The 24,928-nt window shown below is 44.4% G+C and overlaps 1 long non-coding RNA gene across 6 annotated transcripts in view; it reads right to left on the reverse strand.

Annotated features, from left to right (window-relative positions):
• Gm26843 overlaps positions 1-24,928 on the reverse strand; it is a 185,722-nt gene that overhangs the window by 73,756 nt on the left and 87,038 nt on the right. For 5 of the 6 annotated variants that reach the window (XR_003947435.1, XR_003947434.1, XR_003947432.1 and 2 more), the window contains 4 exons: positions 18,509-18,663; positions 14,662-14,740; positions 12,542-14,523; positions 4,420-8,848 (listed from right to left, as the gene is read on the reverse strand). This is a non-coding gene — a long non-coding RNA (predicted gene, 26843). Of the gene's footprint in view, positions 1-4,419; positions 8,849-12,541; positions 14,524-14,661; positions 14,741-18,508; positions 18,664-24,928 lie in introns of those variants that run through there. The other variant, XR_003947433.1, reaches the window with a different exon arrangement.

The following is a 24,928-nucleotide window of genomic DNA, read 5'->3' on the forward strand; positions in this document are numbered from 1 at the left end:
TTCTGTAACAAGTATAAGAGCCAGATGTGGTGGATGACTGCGGATTCTTCCAGACACAGCAGGCAGCTGAACCTACAGCAGTTGTGACGGTCTACACAGGACCAGTACAAGCCCGAGTCACACCAAATCCCAGCATAAGATGGGAGTTGCACTATTGGCAATTGTGAGTTGCTGCTGGGAACTTAAGCCATTTCCTTTAAGTCTCTGGTAAGTCAACCACACTCCAGTCAAAGTCCATACATACAAGAATATTTAGACAGCACAAATCGCTCTTCATGTTTCCCTTTACAGGATTCAGAGCTGGGTGGGTAGAGAAGAGAGGGGTGGATCTGGGAAGAGTTGGGGCAGGTGAGTGTGATCAAAACATGTACAGGAACTCTCAAAGAACTAGTGAAACTTTTAAAAAAAAAATAGGAAGAAGTTTTTAAAAGAAGGCGGTGGGAATGGGGAAGAAATGGAAGAAAGGAAGGGGTATCTGGGATACCTATGTACAAAAAAGTCATGTGCAGGCCCCAAAGACTCAGCCATCTACCATCCAAAGCAACTGATCTCAGAAGACCAAAGGTTTTGTTCCATTTTTCTGAACTGTGAAAAAAAATGAGATTTTATTTTGAGCACTTAGTTTATGGTAAGTCAGCCCTAGGAGACTAATGTCAAGCAAGAGGAAATCTAAACCATCAGCTCACTGACACTCAATTCCCAGAGTCTGAGGAGGAAGAGGGATGTGCCTTCTGCAACACCTGTGATTTACTTTCAACAAGAACCCAAAGGAGCAGGCTAGGACCTCCTACAGTAGCCAAAAACTCTAAACCTTAGGTCAGGAATTAAAAACAACTTATTGGTATATTTTAGTAGGTTTATATCATACTAATTATGCCATATTTTTTTCTTGCAATGCAAATAACTGAACTAAGGGTCTTTCATATGTTAGACAAACACCCGATCACTGAAATATGTCTCCAGCCCTAGGACCACATTTTAACTAAATTAATTTCTGTCTTTGAAAAATTAGTAGATTTGTTAGATTTCCATACTTGTGATAAAATACTTGAGACAATCAACTTAAAAGGAAGAAAAGTTTATTCTAACTTCTCTTTTCAAAGTTTTAACCCGTGTTTGGTTGGTTCCATTATTTAGGAGCCTGTGACAAGGTTCAGTAGGAAGGGGGTGCTGGAACAAACTTGCTCACTTCAGGGTGGCCAGGAAGAAAGAAAAGAAGAAAAAAGAGGAGGAGGAGGAGAGGAAGGAGAGGAAAAAGAAGGGGAGGAGAAGGATGAGGAGGAAGAAGAGGATGAGGAAGAGGAGAGAATTAGGAGGAGGAAGAGGAGGAGAAAGAGGAAGAGGAAGAGGAGGAGAAAGAGGAGGAGAAGAAGGAGGAGGAGGAGCAGCCTGTGTCCCAGCATCCTGCCCAGGGACATACTCCAATGACTCCAATGACTTCTTTCCATTAGGCTTAGTCTCCTAAAGGTCCCACCACCTCCTAATAGTGTCACCGACTGGGAACCAGACCGTTAATCAGGTGCTCTGGGGAGAGATGTCGTGATCCAATAAGCAGCAGATTTCACAGTAATATCCAGGTTATTGACTTTTTCTTTAGGAAGAGCTGGTGACTCTGGTCCCGCATTCCAGCCTGTCTACCCACAGTCTGAGCCGCAGCTGTCCACTTCCAGGTGTGTCAAAGCAACGATGCCAACACAGGTTCCTCATTACATTATTGGTTGGCCCCAGTAAGCACTTCGGTAATAGGTCTCTATGCCAAAGTACTTATCAAAGGGCACACGTGACTATTGACATCTAACCTGTGTACTGCTCCCCACAGGTCGTGGAAACAGTCAGTACTTGGGGTCTCCAAGGATTTGGAAACAACAAAAATGTAACAGCAATTCAAAGCTATACAGGCTAAGTAATTTTTTTGAGATTTTTCTCTGCATGCCTAGCAAGTGTGCAGAGAAATCCAGGAAGCTCACTATATGAATAATACAACTAAAGGATGTATCAGAGGGTACAAAAGACTGAATATCTGTTAACTGTCCCCCAAGTTTACACTGAAACTTGATTCTATATGTGATGGTATTAGGGGGTGGAGAATGTGAGATTATGAGAGAGAAGACCCAGGCACCCTTGTTTTCAGTCCCCTGAAAGCTCCTTCGTTCTTGTAACCAGATGTGGACATAGCTCTAAAAGCATGGCTCTTTGTGAAGCTGAGGTTGGTCTCACCAAATGCAAAATCTAAGATATGTGGAGCACGCCTTTAATCCCAGCACTTGGGAGGCAGAGGCAGGCGGATTTCTGAGTTTGAGGACAGCCTGGTCTACAGAGTGAGTTCTAGGACAGCCAGGGCTACACAGAGAAACCCTATCTCAAAAAATTGGGAAGAAAGAAAGAAAGAAAGAAAGAAAGAAAGAAAGAAAGAAAGAAAGAAAGAAAGAAAGAAAGAGAGAAAGAGAGAGAGAGAGAGAGAGAGAGAGAGAGAGGGAGGGAGGGAGGGAGGGAGGGAGGGAGGGAGGGAAGGAAGGAAAGAAGAAAGAAAGAGAGAGAGAGGGAGAGAGAGAGAGAGAGAAACAGCTTAGTGTTGACAATAAGGGGAAACTTTCAATGTATATGTTTCTCAGACAACTTCTGTTAAACCAAGCAAATGAGCTAAAAACAACCATAAAGGTTAAAAAAATAAAGTGGAAGATAGAAGCAAGCCTGCTGTGATAGCCAGGCTTGGAGATACAAATATGCGCCTCTAACCACAGGAAGCCAGAGGAACATTAGTTCAAGGCCAGACTAAGCCACAAAGCAAGACTCTATCTAAATAGCATGCTCAAGACAGAGAGGACTATAGTCGGGAACAGCTGCCTCACTCCCAGGACACATAAGATCTGCTGTACCTTAAGAACACCCCCATCAGCCGTTTCAATGATTGCATGTTACTTGATCAGGGTGCACACTCACCAAGCTACCCTCTACTTCAGACCCCAGAAGTCCTCTCACCCAGTGCCTAGCAGGTTGAGGCTTCCCAGTCTCTATGCGCACTGACATGTTAGCTTTCTGGCTGACTGCATCCATTTGGGGAGCTTGATTAAAGAGCTCTCACCTCAAAAGATCAATTTGATTCTCCGTGCCCTGAAAAAAACTCCTGTTTCTGAACCTGAAGACAGAGCCAGATGTTCTCTTAGGGGTCTCCTGAGAGCCACCAAGCTGGCCTTACTGGCAAGCTTCCTCTTGTCTGCCCTCCCTTGTCCCCACACACATGCCAAAACCCATCTTTAGCCATATGGCCTTGCTTCAAAATAATAATAACACAGAAGCAATTGAACAGTGTTCTGCACGGTGAAACTTAATGAAAAGAAGGATTCTGGTCCAGGTGCCCACAGGTGGCTATTTAAATTAATGCAGATTAAATTAAATTAACAATTCAGTGCCTAGTCACAGAAGCCACATTTCAAGCATTCAACACCTACCTGTGGCTAGTGGTTGTTTTGTGCTAGGCAGTATAGATAGAGAACATGTTTTCCTTGCTGAGAGCTCTTCAGGACAAGGGTAATGGTGAGATCCAGAAGGACCAGAGACAAGTGTAACCAGTCCTCTCACGAGGGCTTGCATATCACTGCCCTTGGTCCACCTGCAGAGGGAGAGTGGGCCAGAGGAGTGTGGGCAGGTGCTTCTGATGAGAGTATGCTATCCTGACCTAGGTACTTTACCAACCTTCTATCTGGATGTGAGTTTGACCTTCCATTGGTCCACGTTCACAGATGTTTCCTTCTTGGAAAACTGGGTCCTCCAAACTTCTAAACTTCAGGCAAATCTCAAAACACTTCCTCCCAGCATCTGAAACCTCACCAGTGAGACCAAAAGACAAGGAGAGGAACAGCTTTCCTGCCCAGATAGCCCTGCAAGTCTTCCCTGCCAACTTCTGTAGACACAGATGGTGGGGCAAGATGACTAAGGCATTTTACAGAAGGAAAACTGGGCTCGGGGATCTGAATGTATTGCTTTTGGCAAAAGGCTAAGAAGTTTTAGGTGAAGCTAGGATGTGAGAGTCAATTCTCTAGCTTCTGAATAAATGTATCTCTGATACTGTGTTGCCCCTTTAGAAAAGAGCTCTCAAGATGGCAACCATTGGCCCAAGTGTTAAAGAGCTGGGATACATACTAGAAAGAAGAGATGATTCTGCATTCCCTGGTCCTTGACACAGGCAGCGGATGAAGACACAGGGGAGTTCCAGCTTAGGAGACAGGAGAGGATTCATTTCACTTATGACAGGAGTTCTGCTGGCAGGAATGAGGCTAATGCTAATTGTCTCTTCCTAGCTGTCTAGGAGGCTAGGATGATGGATGAAGTCATAGATGGGAAATCGTTGGAAAGATGGTAAGGAGCCAGAGGATTATGAGCCTCCTGCTTCTCAGAACCCAAACAGAAGTAAAGCTAAAATAAACAGACACTTCTTGCAGCCTTTTATTCTTATGAAAGAGAGAAATGTCAAAGAAATCAAGATTACATCAGACAGATTATATATAAATTTCCCCTCGGGGGGGTCCACGTGTCAGCAAAGGCTCGGCTCAGCCTCCTATATCTACCCAGCTGGTGTCCTAAATAATGAGAATCACTCAGAATATAACAAGTTAACAAACCCACCATCCCATGATGGACCTTTGGAGACACCAGAAGCGCATGCTCAGACTTTTAAATACACTTTCCCTGTATTGCAATGAGCCAAGCATTGGCAATCCACAGGAAGTCTATATAATAGCCCCCTTTAACAATCCTGTAGTTTTCCTCATGGATCTGAATAATGGGAGTATTGTTCTATTAGTGAAGAGTTATTTGGACTTGGAATGTATTTATTTTGAAGAGGACAGTGTAGTAAAAAGGAAAAAATTATCCAGTTTTCCTGAGGCTTGCCTCTTGGTCTACCTCCTGCTTTCTACTCTGTGAGTTGCTTTGAACCATGCTTCAAGGAATTTGGAAAGTTTCATGAAGTGATAGACTTTGTGGTAATAATAATAATAATAATAATATAGAAAGCAGAGGAACAGAAAAAGTACATATGGGGTTTGGGAAGCCTAAGCCACCAGAAATGCTTCTTTTAGGAGAATATATAACTATCAAGTTCTTACCTGTGGTTAAAGGGGTTCAGAAGCCCCTAGAGTTCACAGGGTTTAGTTCTCACAAAGGGAAAGTCTGCTCTTGTGGAATGGCTTCTCCAGCATACTAGTTCCCATCTGACAATGCCTGCCTGAATCAAAGACAGGGCAGTGGAGGACAGGACCAAACTATATCGAGTATAACACCGTCTAATGCAATTCTGCAGGCAGTATTTCTTCAGTTTCCTGATGGGTCCCACTGCAGCTCAAGCTTATTGATCCCCCACAGATGAGCTGCTGTGAGTTTTGAGCTGTTTCCATCAGTGCCCTGGACCAAGCACCTGCAGCCAACGGGAGTCCTCTCCTTCCTTCTGCCATCAGAACTGAAAGTGTAGCGAGGGGCTTGCAGTACACTTCCTGGGAAATGAGTCTTTCCTTGAGGCACCTGTTTTTCCTAAGTCAAAATGACCCCACTGGTTTTGTTCGAATGATCACTAAGAATTTAAGCTAAAGCGATTTCTCTCAAGGCTCAGTTTTCCATGGGGTGTGGTGGGGTTGGTGACAACCACATGCAAGTATAGCTTACAGTCTGAAATAGATGAGGCGTCTGTGGGTGTGTCCTTTTACACTCAAAATGCACACTTTTGTAACACATCTGGATTCCAGAAAAGAGAACCAGTAGTCCTTCTCTGGGAGGTTGCATCTGTCTGATGATAACATTTCCCTTCAGAGATCCAGCTGGACCATGTAAAAGGATGTGAAACATTTGTTCCAGGAGATGTCTAGACTTCACTAGGGATCACTAGGGATCACGGGGAGAAGACAGGTAATGCAGATGCCTTGCAAGTGAGTCCTGAACCACATTCTATCACCAACAGAGCCCAAGAGCCAAGCCACCAGGGCTCCATTGCAGGCTGGCCACCTACTCACTAGTGATTCTTCCTGAACACACATAACCTTTCTGAGATTGTTCTGCTCTTCCAGAAAAAAATACCATCATACCTGTAAAAGCCCACCAGGCCTCGCTGTTGCAGTCATGTTTGGCTAAAGTATATTGTGGCAACAAAAAGATCCCTGAAGTCTCCTTGGTTCCACACTATCCATGGCTGTTTTGTTCATAGTGCATTGCCTGTGACAGTGGGCTTCTGGTAGTCCAGGGAACCCAGGCGATGGGAACTCTGTGCTGACAGCTGCTTCTACAGTCCCCACGTATGGTAGATATGGACACAACCCATCACACACAGGCTTGGAAATCTTTTACTGCAATGTGGCAGGTTTCAATTCTGATTATAGTTCAGGTACTAACACAAGTTAGACAGCCATACAGAGCTTTCGAAGAGAAGAAAACACAGGTTTCTACCAGCAGCCGGGAATGGAAGTGCTCTGAGAAAGTGGTAAGGATGAAGCCTCAGCCCCTCTGTGTGCATAGGGCTCCTTATATGCCCAGGAGAGGCCAAAGCAATGGAGCTGTTTACAGTGGCCAGGAGAGGCCAAGGCAATGTGTTAACACAATCGCGTGCCTTGTGAACATTGTAAATTGAGGGATTTTTTGTTTTGTTTTTTTTTTTTTTTTGGTATTTTATGTTTTCATATATTGCTTTAGGTCCCACATAAACTAAATCTTTTCTGGACAGAAAGGAATCCTTGAATATTTGTCAATAGCCACAATGACTAGCAAAGTACACATGACACTACTCGTCTAAGCTAATTCAGAAGAGGAGGGAGATGTCATTGGGCCATAAGAGAAGGCTTGGAAAGAGGGTGAAGATGTCTACTGCCCCTTTCTCCCCGTCATCCTTCTCTTGGTCTCTTCTATGTCACCACCTCTTGCTTCATGGAAGCCAGCATCCTACCTTCTAAGAAATCCTAAACTCCCTGAGAACACAGCCCGACTTATGGGCTTCTAGGATTCCATCATAGAAGTGACCTTAGAGGCTGAACTGTCATTCAACCTCACTCAAGAACTTAAGGAGGAGAGAGCGGCCACCTTAATACAACCAGCCTTTAGGAACACATCTCCAAACTGTGACCCTCTGTACTTTTCCTTATAGAGTTTCACACAGCTCATTAAACAGGTATGGCTTGACTCCAGTGCCAACTGAACTTAGAGCCTGCATTCCTGTCACCATGGAGAGCTGCCATTGCTTTCTGATTCTGCTCCATCAAACAATATCCCAAGTCACACCATGAATTTCTCTATTTCAGTGCCTTCCCCCCCCCATCCCACAGCATATGCTAATACTACCCATATACTACACACCACACTCTCCAGTCTTCACTCTGCACAAAGTGTTGTCCCTGTTCCTAAACTACACTATGGCTTCCTTCTGTGCCCAGTTAATCACATAGTCTATTAGAGCTACAAGTTGATTAAGAACCAAGGGGCCCAATCCCTAAATTTTATCAATGAGGAAAGGATGGTAAGGATGGTTCATAAGAATTAAGAGGTCTGTTTTTCTGGGCCACGTGTACCAAAACAAAGACCAAGGGTCCTGATTCTAGAATATTTCTATTGTATTTTTCCATACTCCCCAGTATTGGAAGTTTGGCTTACTAATGTTTAATGTTACATTTGAAGGAGATGATGAACATAAGAATTGATTGCTGGTAAGAATTGATTGTTTATGGTCTGACTTCTGTACTCTTGATGATGAAGTTGCAATGAAATTTGTTTTGAAAAACATTTTTTAAGAAAGAGGTTTTGCCCAGAGACACTGGCCAGTTTTTATTTTAGAATATTTTACCCTACCTTCTACTTCTTTAGACGTTCTCAGAACTCAGAAAGAGGCGCACATCATACATCCTTTACTTTACCTATTTAGACAGGTGGATCTGTCAGCATATTGGGAAAACTAAATCTCTCTCTCTCTCTCTCTCTCTCTCTCTCTCTCTCTCTCTCTCTCTCTCTCCACACACACACACACACACACACACACACACACAGAGCATGCATGCACACATATGCACACATACATGCACAGGCTGGTTGGCTATAGTCTAGCAAAGGGATTACTTACAACACTGCAGCCAATAAAGGGAACAACAAGATGCAGAGCAGCCAGAGACCCAAGATCAGCAGCAATAGCTGAGCACCTCCCACCTACCTCTAGGCTTCAGCGGTGGGAAAGGACAGTGAAGACTCAGAACCAGCACACTATGCCTAGAGAGATTAAGGAGTGCGGTTCATGAAGAAGCCACAGGAGCCACAGGAACAGAGAGATTCAGGATGAAACACCCTGGCCTCATTTGCCTCCTTCCCCACCATTTCTCACAGGGCTTTCCACCAGACTGAGGGTGCAGGAGCTCTCAGGTTTAGTCCAGATCATTCTCTGGAGTCAGAAGATGCTATGCAAGCCTCCCAGAGAGGCCAATGGAAACTATTCCACACAGCTTATTTCAACAATCAACATTTCCAGAACTGTTCTCGAATGACTACTCGGAGTCATTGATTCTGAAGTCTCAAAGGCCATGTATGTAATCTTCCCACCCAGTCTCCAAAGTCTGAAATTCCCTTCTCGATTGTCTGGCCGGGTTCGATGTCTCACAGGTATCACTTACAGTGAAGCCCCTTCTGAATTAAGCCTCCTCAGTGTACACGGAGATTAGTGATTTTGCACCCTGGGAGGCTAAAACATGGCAGTCCCACTGGCAATCCAGTGAGCAGAGGGAGGGGCGTTGGTTCTTCTCTTCACCATACCACAGTCCGTAGCACCAGGCAAAGCCCCTCCTCCTCATTCTCTTAGCCTTCAGATATGTTGCCAGAAGAAAGTTGCCACCTGATGGATGTAATGGAGAGCTGCTTACAACAGGAAAAGTTTTGTTTGTTTGTTTGTTTGTTTGTTTGTTTTATTTTGTTTTGGGTTTGCATGATTATGTCCTAAAACATAAAGTTCCTCCAAGGAAACCTTGAAAATAATTGTGAATACTTTCTCCCTCCAAGCCAACTATCTTATATGACCCAATACCACCTTCCTAAGTTTGACCAAATAAAGATGTATTTTCAGCTTTCTGGAATTTTCTTTGCTCTTCACCAAGGCAAACCTACTCTTCATGAACTCCCTTCCTTTTTTTGGTATCATTTCTAAGGAAACCAGCCTTATCTGCTTAAAGCATGGGTGGTGTTGCTGTGGAGACCCTGCAGAGCACCGACAACCCTTTATGTCCCTCTCTGAGATACACATATGCACTTAAAACAAGTTGGCCTTCAGCCAACCCAGCCAGCCTGGACCCCCATACAGACCTGGGTATAAAAGTATCAGCAGAAGTTTGTGACTTGTTTACACCCTCCAAACTGTCCATCTACTCTCTTCAATGGGGCAGAGTCATTCTCTCTTTTCAGCCATGTATATTTCTGAAGCCCACCTGGCTCCCCCAGCTAATTTGGCCATGTTGCTTATACATGAAGGAAGCGAGCTGACAGACACCCAGAGAAGCATCTTTGTGGAATGATTTCCTCAACCATAACTATTCACAAATCCCTCAAATCACTTAAAAATATTTTTTATCAAGGTTGAGGACTTGGCTTAGTAGTAGTGTGTTCACCTAGAGTGTATGAGACCTGTGTTCTATCCCCAGCAGGGGAAGAAAAAAAAAACTTGGTAAATGAATCAGTGTTGGGGGGCAGGGATGAAGGCAACATAAAAACTCATGTGTGATAAAACAAACCAAACAAACAAAACAAAACAAAGCACCAAAGTAAAAATGTATCATGTGAAAATCTACGTAGCAGGATCAACTTGAATGCCGCATAGAATCAACTGTAGCTGGACTTTGGGGTACTTTGTGGGTTTGGGTTCTTTTTTCTTCCACCCCTTCCACCCCTAACACCAGATAGGAGAGAAAAAAGGAGAGAGAGGAAAGAGAGCATCACTACCATTAGATTACTTAGTGCTGATTGGAGGAATCGAGTTCCTTGGGGCAAGTTTGATACACGCTATCAGGATATCTAATTTCTTATTATTTCTTCTTTGCACATGACTACTTAACAAACTGCAGCCAGAAGCATACAACCAACAACCCATCAACCAGCCACGACCTATCTGGGCTCTAGGATTTATATGTCCTCTGACAAGTTCCCAGAATTCCATATTTCACAGGAAGAAACTATCTGTAGCTGGTAAAACCACACCTCTGCTAGAGCACAAGACAAATCTCAGTCACCTACTATGAAGCAGCCTCGTATCCCCACACCTGGGATTAAAACAGAAACGCATTCTTACAATATTGCTATGTTGTTTAAAGAAACCAAAATCCTCACTACAATCAGCTGTCAAATTGGCAAATAAAATGTGAGCTCTATGCACAGTGGAATATTATACAGCCATGAAGAATGAAATCCTGTCATTTGTAGCAACACAGATGGACCTAGGCAGCCAATTTAAGTGTGTAATACACTGACTTAAGTATAAAGTCAGAGACTGACAGGAAGCTATTACATGCTCTCCTTATGTGTAGAATCTATGAAGCTGATCTCAAGAAGTAGGAAACCAGTCTCTGAGAAGAGTAGGGAGTGTGAGGGGAACAGAGACAGGATGGATAAAGGTGAGGCTGGCAGGGAGAATCGCCTCTCAGTTATCTGGAGCACGTTAGGATAGTATGGCTCACCACAATGAGTTGAATATCTTGAAGTAGCTAGCAAAGAGGCTTTCCAGTGTTCCCAACACAAAGCAAATGTGTTTGCCTGAGGACATAGATATGCCAGTTGCCATTAGCTGATCATTACACATAATATATAGATGTGGCAATATCATACTGCATACATAAATATGCATAACTGCTGTATGCCAAGTGAAAATGAAAATATTTTTAAATTAGTGAATAATTTTTATAGGGGAAAGGTTGTAAAAAGTAATACAAATAAAACTGTTCATTTGATTAGCTAATAAAATCATGCTAATTTCAAATTCCCAAATTCAAACTCGAGTAAAGGATGTACTGCTGGGCCAAGATTGCATAGACTTGTGGCTTCCTAACACTCCCAGCTAGGGACAGCTATAAACTCAGAAGGAAGACTCGGTTGAAGAAATCGTAATGTTGGAAAGAAGGACTAGTTCGAGAACTCAGAACTGTTGAAGAAAGAAGGGGTTGCTTTTCTTGACTTCCCACCCAATGGGGAAAATGCATTCCCAACAGAAATTTGTGGCTACCAACAGAAAGTCATCTGGGTGCCTCATTTCTCCCCTGGATCAAATGAGAGTCAAACACTCTTACGGTGATCAATAGCATCACAAAGCAAAGAACTCTTGTTGGCAATCACAACGGCCGGAAGAGGTGGTCTTCCCCACGGAGATTGTGACTCTCCTCCTCTGTGGGAGATAGGAGGTGCTCAGGGGACACCAGCAAGAAGAATTCTGTCACAACAGGTGGCTCAGCCCGGAAAGCCTTTACTCACAGGCACCTGAGATTTTTCCACCTCCTGACACAGTCTCCACGTCCAAAAATCCAAACCAAAAATGCAATGTGGTTAATGTTCTTGAATATAACCACAGAAAAAAAAGTATTTTAGAATAATAACCCATAGAAAAAGAATGTCTCTTAAAAAACTGAGGGAGGTTCTTCAAACAGAAGAAATGATGAAAGTCAGAAACCTGAGGCTTTCTGAATAAAAGAAAAGAAGTGAGGCTTACATGCAATGGATTATAATCTTGGTGAGTTGTACTTTTAGGGAGGTGCCCAAGAATCAATGGGAGTGACTTTAGCGGTGACTCACTACTTTGGGGATATGGAACATGAAGAGGCCACTTTCTGTAGCCATGCAAGAACCCCAGTGGAGGAATGGACACACTATCCCACCCCCAAAAAAATTTCAACCCAAAATTTACCCTGTCAACAAGAAATCCTGGCACAGGATTCTTCTAGCTTGGCTACCTTGTCTGACCTAAGTGGCAGAGGAAGCGCCTAGCCTCACAGGGATTGAAGTGCCAGGATGGGGGTGATACCCAGGGGAACCCATCTGCTCAAAGGAGAAGAGAGAGGCGATGGGGGAAGGACTGTGGGAAGAGTGACTGGGAGGGAGCAGTGAGAAGAATGTAAATTAACTAAATAGAAGATAAAATTAAATTTTAAAAACACTTTTGAAATAGAATTACAACCCCTGCAACACTAGTATTGGAAACCAGTAAAGATAAAGGGAATTAAACGGAAGGCAGGATTTCACGGTTCACTGGAAATAGTAAAATGTTGAAATCAGTACACGTTAGCCACTGAAACAGGTATTAAAATAGCAAAGGAAGCTGCATCAAATACATCAAATCATGTTAATAAAATCCACAAGGTAATCATAAGCAATTTTCAGACAAGTGAAAAGAGAAAAAGAGGAAAAAAAAAAAAAAGAAAGAAGAAACTTAACAATTGGTTTAGGCCTCGGATGGAACAGGAGAAGGCAATAGCCCTGCCACGATGCAGGGTTAGAGCTGCTGAGATTCATATTTGGGTCGCCTGTGAGGTGAAGAAATCCCCAAGCTGCCCACCTTGGGGACTAGGACTGCTGGTCTCTACAGCCTTCCTTGGGAAAGAAAGGAAGCCATGCTTTTAGTTATTGGCTTGCTGGCCTGCTCGGGTTGTTTGTTTCCTCGGTACTGAGAGTGGAGTCCATGGTCTCTCGGATGTCGGGCGATGGTTCCTCTACGGAGCAACAGCTTCAGGCCAAGGAGATTGGGAATTGCCTTGCGCTGGTAATTCTGCCACTGATTCCCACTGGGTCCCCAGATTGATCGATGTAAAATCGCTGTCACAGAAAGCACTGTCAAGCCAGGCTTCGTGGGATCCTCGGAAGTCTCACTGAGGATAAATTGACAAAAGAAAAATCTGTAGCACTGGATGCAACAACTACCACATGAGAAAGAAGCTACAATCAGCTGCGGAATCAACTGTCTGCTGTTCTGGCTTATGCGTTTTGATTTTGATCCATGGTTCTTGGCTCATAAATTCCATGTCCCTTGATATTTCCTGATGCACTAGAACAGTAAGAATAATAGATGATAGAGCAGTATTTGTCCTTTTGATCTTGCTTGTATTTTTGTTTGTTCGGTTGGTTGGTTGGTTGGTTGGTTTTTTCCGAGACAGGGTTTCTCTGTGTAGCCCTGGCTGTCCTGGAACTCACTCTGTAGACCAGGCTGGCCTCGAACTCATAAATCTGCCTGCCTCTGCCTCCCAAGTGCTGGGATTATGTGCCACCCTCACCTGGCTCAGAGTGATCATTTTTAATTACATCTTAAATAATAGTTAGTAGTAGTACTATATGCATGTGCATGCACGCTTGTGTAGCAGGCAGTGCATGTATGCGAGAACTTAGTAGTACTATATGCATGTGCGTGCGCGCTTGTGTAGCAGGCAGTGCATGTATGCGAGAACTTAGTAGTACTATATGCATGTGCGTGCGCGCTTGTGTAGCAGGCAGTGCATGTATGCGAGAACTGGTTCTTCCCTTCCTACATGTGGGTCACTGCGGAGTCAAACTAAAGTTACCACTAAGCGACTTAGTTACACTAAGCCTTGGCACCAGCACCTTTACCCACAGAACCATCTCATGGGCCCAGGGTGATTCTTTTTTTTTTAAGTTGGCATACAAAGTAAAGGGTTTAATTATGACATAAATATCAAAATATTTGTTCCTATTTATTCCTATTTATTATTTTATCGAAAAGTGACGCACAGTGGGTCCTAGAAACTAAAAGTGCACTCCAATCACCCACTCCCTGCCTTCCTGGTGTGAGTAGGCCAGAAACTCTCTGGTCTGCCTTGCCACACAGCAGATTCTAAGACCCTCATTCAAGAAAGGGGTCCTGTTATGTTCCCTGGAAGAGGGGATGCTGGACAGATGGGCCCTATGGGGTGTCCCTCTAAGTCTGTTGGCATTAGGGCACACCCTTCTGTCCAATCCCACTTCAGCACAGTTGTCCTTGCTTAAATCCTGGTTGTGCAAAGACATCTCTGTAAAAAACCCAAAGAACAAGTTAGATGCAGAGAGCATTTAGCCAGCCAAGCACAGAGGGGCTTGGGGACAGGAAACAGAGCTCACTTACATGCTGGGAGGGTGTTGTGCTCCGACTGCAAAGAGCAGAGGCTCCTGACCCAGGAATCTCCCAGACTTCACTTTCACCCGATGCTCGTTAGCATTTTTGACGCATCCTTTAGGATAAACCCATCAGTAAAAGCCCCATTGTGTAGACATGGGTCAGAGGTTAAGAAAGCCTGGACTTGGGGCTGATGTCCGACATGGGATGGGTCTGAGGGACTGAGTACTTAACCTGTGAGCTGACACCATCTCCAGGTGCAGAGCAGCAGGTGGGAGGATGAGTGGGAGGCCAGCCAACTGGTCTCCTCAGCAGACCTGCCTGCCTGCTTGCTGGTGAAGAGCCATCTCTGTGCATCTCTGTGCATTCCGGCATCACAAAAGAGCACCGAGTTTTCATTTACGTGAGGAGATGCTGAGGATGAGCTGGCTCTCCTGCTGTAACATCAGAGACTTGGAATAAATTAATTAAGCTACAGTAGATAAAATATATATATTTTAAATCATCAAGGGAGCAGAAGGAAAATAATGTGAGGGAAAAGGAGGGGGTGGGGCGCAGCAGATAGGAAGACTCACCTAAATAGAATTGTGACAAATGGCAACTATATCCCGAGCACACAGTAAGTAGGGTGACGTGACTCACGCATGTGAAGCCCTACAACCAAGGGGGAAGGTGTGAAGAGTCGCAGCACTGCAGGCTGCCAAAGGGAAGGCCTGCAAAGACTCAGAGGAAGAGGAATTGGATGGCACACATCAGAAGACGGTGGCTAAGTGTGCCATGTGTAGTTGGTATTTTGAGAGTCTCACTATACAGCTCAGTTGGCCTCACACTTGCTATATATACCCCGAGCTGGCCTTGAACTCAAAATCCTGCTCAGTCTTCCAAGTTCTGAGACTAGAGACATGAATCCTAATGTCTGGCTTAGGAGATGGACACACACACACACACACACACACACACATATTGGATTTATTTATTGTGAGCATGTGTTTGTGTGTGCATTTATGTGTACCACAGTGCATATGTGGAGGTCAGAGGTTAACTTATGGGAGTTGGTTCTCTCCTCACACAATGTGGCTTCCAGAGATCAAACTCAGGTCATCAGGTTTGGTGGCATTAAACTTGGTGGTAAGCACCTCTAACCACTGAGCCATCTCTCTGGCCCCACGAGATAAATTTTAATTTGGGATTCATAACATATTCTTTAATTTTTTTTTATTTTCAGACAGTTGTTACTCATATGCAGCTGTAAAAAAAATAGTGTAAAGGATTTCCATGTATCCTTCACATAGTGGTACCTGACCATAATATCCTGCATTACACAGTCATAATAGCAAACACATCTATCATCATAACATGGGAGCTCTTACATCTACATTTAGCGCTTACATCTACATCTATGGCCAGATTAACTTCATTCCATCTCTAACAAAACAATATATTTTAAATCATTAAGGAAGCAGAAGGAAAATAACGTGAGGGAAAGAGGAGGGGGGCAGAAAACAAAACAGTGAGTGAATTTTTCACTCACTGTGCCCTTCTGGAAATCCATCCACACTGGCATATACCATTAGTTTGTCCTTTCTAATTTTTTTCCCTCAATAGTGTATCATAATAAGTAGGATCCACAGAACAATTGCTGGGCTGGGATACAACTGCATGTTTAGAGCATGTATACAAGTGTGTGTGCACCTGTGTGTGTGTGGGGGGGATATACATGTGTGTACACATGTGTAGGTGCCATGTGCTCACATGTAGAGTCAGAGATAGATATTGCCTGACTTCCTCAGTTGTTCTGTTCCTTCTTTTTGAGACATCCTCTTACTGAACCTAGAGCTCAGCAGTTGCTCAGACTGGCTGGCCAGCACGTTCCCGCCACCCTCCTGTCTCTGCCTGACATCACTGGGCTTACAGACAAGTGTCACCACCCTTGATTGTTTACGTAAGTGGGGATGATTTGAACTCAGGTCAGCACTTTGCACGGTAAGCACTTTATCCACTGAGCCCCACATTCAGTAAGTAGTGTATTTTTTTTTAGCTGCCCAAGTATTTCCCAAAATGCCACACCATTTCACGATCCCACTTGCTGTGTGTACGTGATCTAGTTTCTCTGCAGCAACAGCATTTGAGAGTCTTACTGCTCTATTATTAGCTGCTTCGATGGTTCTGTCAGAGCATCTCATTATGGTCCTCATTGGAATACTTGCCTGTGATCCACCCATGGGTCCTCTTCACTGAAATGCCTGTTCATTCCCTTCAAATGTTTTCTAATTGTTGCGTGTCCGGGCTTCTTCGTGTGGTGGGCTCTCGGTTCTGACCCCCTTGGATGTGCAGTTGCAGTCCCTCTCCTCCCAGAGAAGAGTTTCTTTCTTCATCTTCCCAACAGCCTCTCACAGAAGTCTTTAATTTTAATGAAGCCCAATTTATCAGCGTTTCTTTTTATGGATTGTGCTGTTACACATTGTCTAAGAATCCTGCTTAAACCTACATCCTAAACGTCTCTTAGATTTTGTTCTAAACGTTTCATAGTTTTACATTTCTCGCATTAAACTCATGATGGGTTTGGGGTTAATTTGTATGTGTGATATGAGACAAAGGGAGAGTGTTGTTGTTGTTGTTACACTATGTCTATGTGCTATGGCATGGATATTGGAAAGGCTTTCTTCCCCACTGAGTTACTTATAAATCTTTGCCAGAAATGAGTGGGGTCCGTTTCTGCAGGTCTGGTTGTCTGGTTGTCTGGTTCTAGGTTTCCTTTTCAGTCCCATTGACCTGTGGGTTATTCCTCTGCTGACGTAACTAAGATGCAGTCTTAACACCGTTGCTATATGGTGAATTTCAGCATTGGATAGACTGAGTCTTTCGACTTTATTCTTCTCTCCCGAAATTATCTTAGCCAGTTTGGTTCACTTGCTTTCCATGAACATTTTGGGAATATTCTTACCTATGCCCATAAAAGATATTGCAGGGCTGGTAAGGTGCTGAGAGGTTAAAGTGCTTACCACACAAGTATACAGACAGAAGTTTGGGTCCCTACAGTCCACGCAAATGCCAAATGGGCATGGTGGCCCAGCCTCGGGAACCAGAGTGAGGGGATCCCCAGAGCAAACTGGCTGAGAACACCAGGCACATGGTGGGTTCTAGGTTCCCTGCATGTACTGACTAGTTTTGTGTCAACTTGACATAGCTGGAGTTATCACAGAGAAAGGAGCTTCAGTTGAGGAAGTGCCTCCATGAGATCCAGCTGTGGGGCATTTTCTCAATTAGTGATCAAGGGGGAAAGGCCCCTTGTGGGTGGGACCATCTCTGGGCTGATAGTCTTGGGTTCTATAAGAGAGCAGGCTGAGCAAGCCAGGTGAGGCAAGCCAGTAAAGAACATCCCTCCATGGCCTCTGCATCGGCTCCTGCTTTCTGACCTGCTTGAGTTCTAGTCCTGACTTCCTTTGGTGATAAACAGCAGTATGGAAGTGTAAGCCAAATAAACCCTTTCCTCCCCAACTTGCTTCTTGGTCATGCTGTTTGTGCAGGAATAGAAACCCTAAGACACTGCCTCATTGTGTAAGGTGGAAGAACGATCAAGAATAATCTTGACTTCAACCTCTGGCCTTGACTTGTACATGTGCCCATATACACATATACTCTTCACACATATGCTTAACACTCAACATACATACACACACATGCACACAGGCAGGCAGGCATGCATTCTCACACACATACACACAAATGGAAAAGAAAAGAAGTATTGTATAAATACTGATAGGAATTTTGTTAAACCTGTATGTCAATATATCAGTTTGGGATGAAGTGAAGCTCTAATGCGCTAAGTTTCTAATCCAGAGGTATGCTTGTCTCTATTTATGGGGTCTTTGTTGTCTTCCTCAGCACTCAGAATTTAGTCCTGTCTATGTTTTATTCGATTCACACCCAAATATTCTACCTTTGGGTGACTGTATCTTACATTTTTCAGCTTCACTGTCCATGTGGCCACTGCTAGAAGCCTTTAATGTTTATTTGATTTCTGGTGACCTAGCTTAATTCATTTATTAGGACACGGAGTATATTTGCCTTGGCTTGGTAGATTCCTTAAGAGCTTTCAAAGAGTCAGTCATGCTGCCTACAAAGGACAACTTTTCTTCCTTTATGCGATTTCTTTTTATTTCCTTTTTCTGTCTTAAGACACTATTGTGTGGTCCCAGCACAACACTGTGTTGGATATAGAAAATGACTGCGGCCATCCTTGATTCACTGTTTCCTTCTTCCTACAGTCTTTCTTTTTGCCCAATATCCTCCTGTCTCATGGCCTTCCTGGAACTATTTTTTTTTCAAATCATATCTTTTGTGCATACTGCTTCTGGGTTTATTTTTGCATGGTCTTCTACTTATTAACAATCACTTAGTAGTAACATTACCCATACATACCTTGCCAATGGGTATGCCGCTGGGGAGTCCTTCCTTTCTGCAACCTCTCCAGCACCAGCCCAGCAAAAAGGGAAGGGCATCCTCACTGCTGCAAACAGAAGAGAAAGCCCACGTGCACACGTTCCCCAAGTGGTCTCCACTACTGGCAGAGTTGCCTGTGGGAGAAAAGGGAGGCATGGTTGGTTGTTTCTCCTACGTTCACAAAAGGCGAGTTGCAGTTCTCCTCTTGGTTTTGTCTGATGAGGTCTAAGCAGAGCTGCTGCTGCCTCTGTGGACGAAAGCCTGGCCCTTCCCTAGCATGGGTGGGAGAGGAGCTACACAGTTTTTCATAATATTTGACTTGAGTTATTCTGTCTGAAAGCTGCTTGTGCCGAGGGATAGTTTCCCTTCCCAGTGTTTGGCCAGAAAGAGAAAGCTTCCATTGGGACTCAGCTTTTCCATGCCTGTTGGGGTTTCTGGTGTGCTCTTTGGTTTCCCACCTAGAATATGTGACATAAGAAGAAAACCTAGCGAGCTCATCCCCGGGTCTTATCCTGGATCCCGTGGCCCCTAGATTTCTATTGCCTTGACATTGTGTCTGAGATGAACAGATCGAAAGGAAGGAGGTTTTATTTCGGTTCATGACTTCAAAGTCACTTGGCTGTCTTGTTTTGAGCAAGTAGGGAGGATCATCATGGGTTAAAGCAAAACTGTTCATCCTTGGTAGCTAGGAAAAAAGCAGAGAGAGGAGGAAAGGGCCAAAGTCCCTTATACCTCACTTTAAGAGCCTGCCTGGTACCCTGACTTCCTTGCCTTGTACTAGACCCCACCTCCTAAAGTTTCCATCACTCCCAATAGTGCTAAAGGCCAAAGACTGAGGTGTAGGCTTATAAGCCAGTGGGGGCATTTATGATCCAGACCATAACAGGTTCTAAAATCTTGCTTTCTTATTTCCACTGTTCAGAATCATCTTCTATTACATATTTGTATATAAACATGAATATGTGTACATATGTGTATATACATGAATGTGTGTACTATATGTATATATAAACATACATATATGTACATATATATTCTACAAAGCACCACATCCCCATATATGCATAGATATGCATACATGTACATATATACATATATATGTGCATTTAAAGAATGTAAAGAATATAAGAATGTATCTATTCTATCTTCCTAAAGGCATAAGTAACCACTGTGTATATTGAAACTTTGAATTGTTGCCAGTACTTTTAAATTAGAAAATTTCAACTTAGAATTCAGTGATTTTTTTTTTTTTTTTTTTTTTTTTTTTTTTTTTTTTTTGCTTCTCTTGAAAATACCTGGCAGTCTTGGGTCCATATTCCGTGATGCAAAGAAATAGCATGGGCTGTGCTACCCACTGTGCTTCCCTACTAGCTACGAGGGCTGTGTGTATTGGCTTCTTTTCTCCTCACTGACCAAATGCCCGACCAAAAGCACATTAAAAGAGGAAGGGGCTATTTGGGTTTAGAGAAGGGATACAATCCATCGTGGAAGTGGAGACAAGGTGGCAGAAACATGAGGCAGAGAATGTATAGGAAGTGGGTCTAATCTGTAACGCCTCAAGGCCCACCCCTAGTGATGGACTGCCACCAGAGAGGCTCTACCTCTTAAAGGGTTCACCTTTTCAAACTTGCACCACCACCTAGGGACCAAGGGTTCAGGCACAGGAACCCATGGAGGACAAATCACGTTCAAACCACAGCACTATGTAAGTTTAAGTTAAAATTAACTGAAAATCTCCAGTTCCAGATTACAGCAGCTAGGTATGACTAGTCGCTATTCTATTAGACAGTGAGGTCAGAGTACTGTCCCAGTGTAGGCTTTTCTGTCAGACAGTGCTGGGCTTGAACATGGCGCGTGGGGGGCAGAGGGGCATGCTTCAGTGTGTGAAGACCCCACCACTTGCTGGCATCATCTGCCTCATTGACCTCATCCGTTAAAATGTGTGTGTCTATGAAGGAGTTAGTAGCGTTTTTACCTGGGGCTGCAGGTGGAAGCCATTGCGCTGTGGGGAGCACAGCCCGAGCAGAGCCTGGGATGGGAGGAGCTATGGTCCTGAACAACCAGCGTTTGAAAACAGAGTAGCAAAGTGGGAGAAGAAATAGCAACTCCCGAAGGAAAAAAAAATACGGACTGTTTTAATCTCCACTGTGCCTTAACAAGCTGTATTTTTTCGGCTAAAAAATTAACTTCTGCCATGCAGATCCCACCAACCACACCTTGGGCCATTCTCTCTTTGTTCTCTATACTCCAGCTATATTGGGTTTCTTGGGTCACTGAATGTCCCAAACAACTCATTTCTTCGGGACCTTCACAATACCTCTCTGCCCTGACTACTCTGCACCTGGTGCTAGGCCAACTCCGCAAAGCCTGTGGATTCCAGGCAAGTGTCTCTTGAAGCCTTGGCTAGACAAAGCCCCGCCCTTAGAGTCCACAGTGCCTGGTCCCAGTCCGTGGCACTCGACACAGGATACAGTCTCTATATACTCAAATGGGCAGTGTTCTGTGTGTCTCTCTTCCCTGCTTGGCTATGCGCTTCCTGGGCACCAAAACCAGATGTGCTTTGGCCACTACTGTATTCCCTGGGCTAACAGAAAGCCTGACACAGAAGGAACACCAAAGCGGACACCTATTGCCGAAGGTCGGGTGGCTCTTCTGAATTCAACTTCAGCAGCATCAAAATGGAAGCAGCAATAACTGTTGCCCTAACTTTATAGATTAGGATAGCTTATTTTAAACTTGAGACCAAAAATTCATAAACATTTTTATCATATAAAGAAAAATGTTAGTTAAGTAAGTCTCTGCCATGAGGCTCCCTGGTGACCCCATTAAAAAGAGACATATCTTAGATCTCAGAGTCAGCCATAAGCTGGGGCCTCCGAGATATCGGGAATGAGACTCAAGGAACTGCAATAAGCTTTGCCCTCGTATCACCCAGTTAATTACTGAATGCCTTGTTTGTTGCTACTTTGAAGTTTAATTTGTTTTCATCTAACGCCTGATGAATTTCATTCCAACCGGAGGAACATTTTCTGTCTTAGCGAATCACCTCCAAATCAATCAAAAGGCAACAAACTTGCCAGGCCTTCCCTTCCCCATCTCTTAAATGAGAATAATTACCATTCTACGTAACACACAGGTTTATAAAGATCATGTGAGGTGACTCATGGGAATTCAGCCAACAAATCCTGCAAGGCGCGCGCGGGGGGGGGGGGGTTGGGGGGGACACGACCTCTTTCAGGAAAGTAGTCTTCTGGCTTCTTCTCCCAAATCTCTGTGCCTACAAATGAGAACTAGCCCAAGGCAAGAGGGAGCTTTACCTTTAAGAAGCATTCTGATATTCTGAGCTTTGACCCCCCAGTAAAGCCAGAAAGATAAAAGATAGAATTGCCAGAACTTTCAGCCTCTTCAGACTGGGCCTGGGGGGGGGGGGGGGGGGGCGGGGCAATGGCTGACTTTACTCACAATTGAGCCCCGGAGCACCAGGTGCTCCTGCCCTACCTAGCCTGCCGCTAAGAATGTCAAAGATGTCGGGGAGGGGGCGGGGTGTGACCTCAAGAGACACAGATCAGCTGGTGTGCAGCTTTTTACTCAGTACCCACCTCCACCCTGGCCAAGGGGAAGCTGCCAAGGAGCAGATTCACCTCCGTACAGCAGAGGGCAGTGGTGAGCTCATCTCGACCCATACCTAGCGCGGAGGGGAGGTTCTGCTGGGTGTGTTCAGAGCTCAGGAGCCTGGATCTGAGCTGAGCCCTCCTGCCCGTCCTCCTTCTCCCCAGACGCCGTGATCCCTTCACCCCAATTTAAATATTTACGCACACAGGCATGGAGACGCGGGGAGGCACATGCCGCCATATATTATTGTTAATAGAGTCGCTGTTGGCTCTCTCATGCAGACGCAACATAATAGCAAGCGTTGTCCAACGTAATCCCCATGAATTACTTATACCATTTAGCATCTAAATTGACCACTTCCTGTTTCTCCAAAATAAGACTGTTGCTTAAAGTTAGGGGGCCATGAGTCCATTTCACCAGGCACTTGGAGAGTCAGTGTGATTCAGTGAAGTATTCTGTTCTAGGCCCAACTCTGACACCGGCTGATGATGCTTGGGGCTTGTTGCTTTTAACCATGTGCTCCAGTTGCCTCTAACTCCTCCCTCCCCAAAAGAAAACATGGACTCTGGCCTCAGCATTCTGTTCATACTTTAGCCTCTGTGGCTGTGGGTTTCTCAGCCTCCTTCGTCATTCAGCGACAGGCAGGGGGGGGGGGGGTGTCCTGTCCCACTTCTAGTCCAGTGAGACCGAGGTGCTGCAGGGTAGGAACTTGGCAGAGCTAAGAGCTCGCTTCTTTCCTTTCTTCAGCCAGTGCTTAAATGAGTAATGGCACCTCGGTGGTCCAGGGCACCGTTTTAAGGTATGTGGGTTTATTTGACTAAATTAGAATGAGGAAACAGGTCAAAAATGAAGTCGGATGATGACTTGAAAGGAAACTGGATTCCTTCGGTCTTTTTTACCTCTGGTAGGTAGGATCCCAAAGGAGCCAGAGTGTCCAGAGGGATCTACAGCTGGGATATTAAACCTGCAGTTTGGCTGCAGGAAATAGGTTTAAGAGGGATGGGCTAGGGAAACAGCCAAATTATGAGGTTGATGACATTTCTGCTCTGTGTTTCTCCTCCCCATCCAGGGCACCTTCACGACCCATTTTCAGGGCAGCTATCCAATGGCTTCGTGGCAGACAGTCCCTCCTGACCACTCCCAGGCTCCTCAACCCCGCCCCCACAAAACTGCCCTGGTTTACTCCAGATCTCCACTTGATTGCAATGTAGGGGAATGCCTTTGGGTCCCTAAAAGACACTTTGTCTCAACAAATTAGGTGTTACTATCTATAAGGGCCAGTCCTGTGCTAGGAAACACTAGGTCATGGCCCTGCCCTTCAGCAGAGGAGTAGAGTGTGTGCCTTCCTGTGTTTGCTTCCTGGCTGTTCTTTACCTCCAGTAGGGGATCTGACCATTTTGGGTAGACTTGAGATTCAAGTTGGATGTAGGCCCTGCCCTTCAAAAGTCCCACACTGGTCCTGAGGAAACACTCACTGCCAAAACCATGGCTGCCCCACCTCCTTTACGCATTGACTTGAGCATCTGCACCCAAAAGCTCTGCACATCTTGTCCACATTCTATCTCGGGGCTCAAATGCCCTACTTATTGATAATGCATCTGAAAGTCTGTTTTCTTCCCTCTCCAAGAGAATTATGTAAACTCTCCTCAATGGAACCCTTTCCAAGAGAATTGGCCAATCCGTTGACTTATTAAAATTAACAACATGGTAAGGGAAGACACTTGGACTTCACAGGGGATAATCAGAAAATTAACCCTTTACAGGTTTTTTTTTTTTTTTTTTAATGTTCAAAGTACAGTGTCCTAGTGGGACAGAACAGGGATACACTCCTATATGGTACAACTACAGTTCCCCTCTACCCACACAATAGGACTCCATATTCCATTGTTGCTAGAAGTTCTAGATTTTTACCTCTTTGTTTGTTGTTAGGCAAGGCCTTACTATGTGGCCCAGGCTGCCCTTGAGGTCACCATCCTGCTGCCTCAACTCTCAAGTCGGGAGTCTACAGGTATACACAGCAATGCCTGCCTAAAGATGATTCCACCTAACAGAGCCATTGGTCTGGGGATTACCACGGTGGCCATTCTAAGTAAGCTTGACCTCGGCTAGGGTACTGGCAGCCATTCCCAGTGGCTCTGATCCATACATGTTAGCTGGGAAGAACAGGGGTGCCAGGTCTGTCACCAGAGCATTATATAGCAATATGAGCAGACATCCTTAGAATAGATTCTGGTCTCAGCTCTGCTAACTCAATAACCAGAGCCAAAGACATTCCCTTCTCCAAGGCTCAATTGCTTTTGACCTTGCCTTGGACGCTGACTACTGTGTAACTAGAATTTAATGAAGCAAGATTAAGGCTGTGAAGCAAACTCCTCTTAAGCCAATACTCTCACCATAATAACTACCCTTGGCTTTATTTCAGGTCTGTTCTGTATATAAAATGCAAAACCTTTGTTTAAAGATCTATTTTCATTTCATGTGTATGAAATGAAAAATGTTCATTTTGCTAACATACATGTATATGTACCACATATGTGCCTAGTGACCTCAAAGTCCAGAAGAGGGTGTCAGATCCTCCGGAATGAGTCACAGGTGGCTGTGAGGCCACATGGGTGCTGAAAACTGAGCCTCGATCCTTCCAAGCAGAACACGTGCTCTTACTTCTGAGCCATCCCTCCAGCTTGTTATCATTTAAAACAAGTTACACAATGGTGCAGATAAATGGTGCCTGGGTTGTATTTTGTTTTCAGTGCCTTAACTTAGCAAAATAAAAAGTTGGCAATAAAT

The sequence above is a fragment of the Mus musculus genome, chromosome 8 (genome assembly GCF_000001635.26).
Source record: "Mus musculus strain C57BL/6J chromosome 8, GRCm38.p6 C57BL/6J".
Taxonomy (NCBI): Eukaryota; Metazoa; Chordata; class Mammalia; order Rodentia; family Muridae; genus Mus; species Mus musculus.